Source organism: Drosophila persimilis, unplaced genomic scaffold (genome assembly GCF_003286085.1).
Source record: "Drosophila persimilis strain 14011-0111.01,24,50 unplaced genomic scaffold, DperRS2 tig00001032-arrow-arrow-pilon, whole genome shotgun sequence".
In the NCBI taxonomy this organism is placed as follows: Eukaryota; Metazoa; Arthropoda; class Insecta; order Diptera; family Drosophilidae; genus Drosophila; species Drosophila persimilis.
The window spans coordinates 26,227-30,876 of NW_020825401.1; the positions used below are offsets into that span (position 1 = coordinate 26,227).

General features: G+C 36.5%; 1 long non-coding RNA gene across 1 annotated transcript; it reads left to right on the top strand.

Moving 5' to 3' along the window:
- Positions 1-2,732: 2,732 nt before the first annotated feature.
- On the top strand, positions 2,733-4,329 carry LOC113566821. Its single transcript, XR_003409244.1, has 3 exons — positions 2,733-2,993; positions 4,075-4,179; positions 4,311-4,329. It is a non-coding gene; the product is annotated as an uncharacterized LOC113566821 (long non-coding RNA).
- The last annotated feature ends 321 nt before the right edge of the window (positions 4,330-4,650 follow it).

Sequence of the window (4,650 nt, forward strand, 5' to 3'; positions counted from 1 at the left end):
TACTGCAGTGTGGCCTTGTTGCGGACAATTAATGCATAGCGCTGCAGATTTTGTGAATTCAAACCTTTGCATTGCTGCCAGTCTATAAAATGAATTGCTATTTTTCGACAATTGGCCTATCGCATTGGAGTATATACATTGTTGGTTTTTGGTATTCGCAGTAGAGCACGTGAATGAGCTCAGATTATGAGGCTTGCTTGGCATAGCTTTTTGCTCCTTCTTTGGTTTTGTGGACTCTTGGGAACTCTTCCGAAAGATGCAGTTGGCAGTTCGCTGTCAGTCCAAAGTGGCAGCTTCTTATAATCGATCTGTTCTTCCCATTTCTGTTTGGTCACTAAATCGACTCTGTTCTTTCAACAATAATGCACCATATATCGATGAGTTGGGGATGGTGAGGTTCCTTAAGGACGATGTTGATTGCTGGCTCATTTTGGGAGACTAAACAGAACAGCGATAGGATTTATGAAGATCAGCTTTTTAAGCTAGTCCGGCTTTTTCATAGTTATTCTCGGTTACTTGGAACGGCCAACGGGGACAAGCGAAAACAAAATAATTCACTTCTACACCTATGAACGTATGTGTATGTTGTGTATTTGTATACGTTTGCAATGATTCACCCGAATCGACGACTAAATACCGAATCTAGTATTGGTGAGACACGATTTGTCACAATTACTAGTTGGATCCTACTGAAATCAAACATATATAAACTACAAGTGCAGGGTAGCGCGTCACACGATCATCGGTTTGGCTCAAGAGCGCCAAACGAAAGGACCATGAAACAACAATGACGATAAGCAACAGTGACTAGCGAAAGCGAAAAATACACCGCTGCACCTGTGTATATTGGTATGCGTGTCCTTGGTCAATGACCAATACAGGGTAGCGCTTCACTTGATGATCGGTATAATCAAGAGTGCCAAACGAGCCAACGGTAACGAGCGCAGACTAAAAATACCGCTGCACCTGCGTATATTGGTATTCGTATGCTTGGTCAATGACCAAAAATATGTAGAACGATGACGGTAGAACTGCATGCAGGGTATTTGCGCGGTCGATGTGATAATTTTGTAGCTAATTTGTAGCTAATTTTGTAGTTTAGTTTAGTTCGAAAACGAAAAGTACTTGTGCTCGGGTTTAATAATGTTTAACGACGCCAAAAGCGAGAGAGAGTGCTATTAGCTTCCTCGGATCCCAAAATTTCAGTATTAACACATGTAAGAGACATTCCAAATCTAAAATCTGTGTATTCACCTGAAATGATTGCCCTATTCGAAAATATTAAAAAAGGGTTTCAGTAAATATTAAAATATTTATTAAAATGCATATTTACTAAAAGAGCGTGGCCTGGCTTAACTAAAATTTATATATTGTATCTTAATTATGTCTTTGTTAATTGTTAGCTAGCTAGAATCTTAGATAAGAAAGTAATTAAACAACATCACTGCAGTGTACACTGGTTTGTAATAGTTCAATCATCTTGATTTACTTCTATCCATTCAGATCGAGCTATGCACAGAACAAAGAAAGAAAATAACTATAGGAATATTGAGGTTGAAGTCATTATCATGAAGAAAGTGTTTTATTTCCAAATCTTAAGAAATAGCTCGGCCTAAAGAGATTTGATTCCAACGATGAAGTCATCTCAGAAACAAGTGACTATTTTGAGGACCTCAACAAATCCTTTTTTTTTGGAAGGGATACACAAATTGGAGAAACGTTAGACAAAGTGGATAAAGCTAAAACAAGACGGGTTGGAAAATAAAATGAGATTTTATCCAAAAACCTGTGTTTCATTCATAAAGTTACTCATTTATTGAACAGCTCTCTGATATGTAAAATAGTAGCACGAGATTTGCAGTTAAGCTAACGAACATTCTTGCCCAAGTCTTGCTAAATTTGAACAGCAGAGAGTGCTATGAAAAATAGTTTTCGATGAACTTCATCACAAAAGACCACTGGATTCAGGGATGATTCAAGCTTTAAACCAACCTATTTTCGTCGTATTTGGTACCTCTTGTTTTGTAATTTCGCCAATCTTAGCTTATTTGTTTTGGTTGAGAAATTTCAGATTAATTATCCTCTGAGTTTCTGAGGTTTCTTTTTTTTTTTGCCACCCATTTTACTAAATTTAAGTAAGTAACGACCGTTGAAGGAACTTCGAGATTAAATTTTGCACAGTTCGAATCCTTGGTCAACAATAATGACCAGACCGACTAATGAAAAGAACAAGAACATAGCTCAACATAACATGCTAGTATGTACTTTAATTCCTCGCTGCACTTATGTATATCCACTTCAACATGTATTTATTAGGCAAAGATCAACTACTTAAAATGTGGTTGAGATTACGTCCTTTATAACAAATAGCTATAAAAGCACTCAATAGACGGATGTTATTTGACCATTTAGTGTTTCCGCAAAATCTTCTAAGCAGGAGTGTACTTATATTTCTACTTAAATTTCAGGTAAAAAATCTAAAACCTGCTTTTTAAAACCAAAAGGGTACTACCTTCAGAACGCTGAAAGACCTTTCCTATGTCTGGAAAACTGAGTTCAACCACATTCAAAATGCTGACCGTGTTGAATATTTTTATTTTAAGACAACTCATTGGAACTGCAAGGGTATCTACGCTTTGGCATGCCAAAGCGATCTTTAAATCATATTAATGTTAGCTTTTTTTTATATATGATTTAAAAATAAATAATGACAAATATTTTTTGGTAGTTTTTAGATTTTAATTGTAGAGCAGCAGATCATCATTTATTTGAACATCGGAATATAGCAAACTCAACTGGCGTCGACGATCTTTCTCCTACTAATGACAGTCTACCTTTGGTTGTAGTTAATAATATGTGCGATAAAGGCGCTGTAAAATGTGAAGACAACGAAGTACTGGTTAAACTGATCAGTGATTTGGAGTTTATGAAACGAGAATTATTAACGGAGCAGAAACGTTGCGCGGAATTGGAGGAGCAATTGATGGCCATAAGTAAATACAAAACATCTTTTAAGGTTTATTTTTGTTTCTCTTTACTCTGAAAACACAATCAAGCTAACCTAAAATGTTATAAAAGTGTATTTACGTTTTACTTATCTGTTTATATACATATGTATGTGTCCATCATACCTATAAAGTCAAATTTGGTATGTACCACGTGTCTGACAAGCATGAGCTTATTTATTTACCCGGTACTCAGAGAGTTAAGTGGAATTTTAGATTCGTGCATATATGTATATATAACAGTCAAAAGGAACTGTTTCCGAACCTATAAATAATTAAATTCATATAGGTATTTTTGATATGCATCAATAGCCGCGCCTATGACACGCTACAAACGATGTGTACTCCAACTATATCAGGACGTAATTAACAGTGCATGCGCAGCTGCAGCCGGCTTAGCGACGCTGTTGAAAAGCAACAGATAACAAGAGCGAGCTTAGATAAAGAAAAGAAAATATGAGTAGAATGCACTATCTGCCAGAAGTCAGCATTACTATAAGACGGCTTCACTATAATATAAGATGGCTTCAGAAAATATGATTTTCAAAGCTCCCTCAATATCACGAAACGCTATCATGAAGCTACAAATGACAACTTCATGAAGTTCCGTTTCCGTTTCTTGTAGTTGTAGCCCGTCTAGTCGGTCTCTCAAAGATTTTGAAAAGAAAGGACGACAGACTGATTGGTCTGAAGTCTTTTGGGGTAGAGGAGGCTTTTCCCGCTTTGAGGTTGAAGACAACATGAGGGAGGGATTTTTCCCACTGAGTTATAATATATTATGTAACAAGTTAATGGTGATATCTCCAGCATTTGGAATTTCGGCCGGTATGACATTATTAGGACAGGTTGTCGGCTCAATGGAAAATGGTCCACTTACCATCACTGCCCATCGTAATCAGCTCAGTGTTGCTCCTAGGTGATAACTAACTAATTATACCTAAATTATACCATATCCGGTGGCATGAATCTCTTCACCTGTTCAAAAGACGATTTAGACGATTGGATCAGATTGCAATCGGTCACTTTATCTCGGAGCGATATATATTTATCTGTTTTAATGGTGATTTAGGGCTCGCGCACACTGTAGCTGAAAGCGGAGCTGAAATCGGCGCTGAAATTGGAACTGAAAGCTCACTTGATCTGAGAGCTTTTTCCAGGCAGAATCAGCTTGCAGGTGCGTATATTGTCGGCTGATCTGATTGCTGAAAGCTGACAGCCATTGCCTCCCTTTTTCTCCTCAAGCGGCATCAAAAGTTATCATTATAATTATTATTATTATATTGTTAATGAATTATTACTTCACAGCACGTACAGCAGCCAGACGGAAGTTTTCTTCTTTTTTTTTTTTTATTCCGTGTATTTCAACCACATTTCCGTTATGTATTGTATTCTTATTACTTTTATTTTACGAATTATTATTAAATTTCTCAATTATACATTATATTGTATAATAATAAACATTGTGATGTCTTTCGAGCGTTTACTGTACTTGGGGACATAGTATATTATATTTATTATTGACATATGAAAATGGTAAATAATAAACTTGAACAAAATCAGTAATCAGCTTGCTGAAAAAACAAACATGCTTGATCGATCAAACTAAGCTGAGCTGATTTCAGCGAGCTTTTTCAGCTCAGCTCAG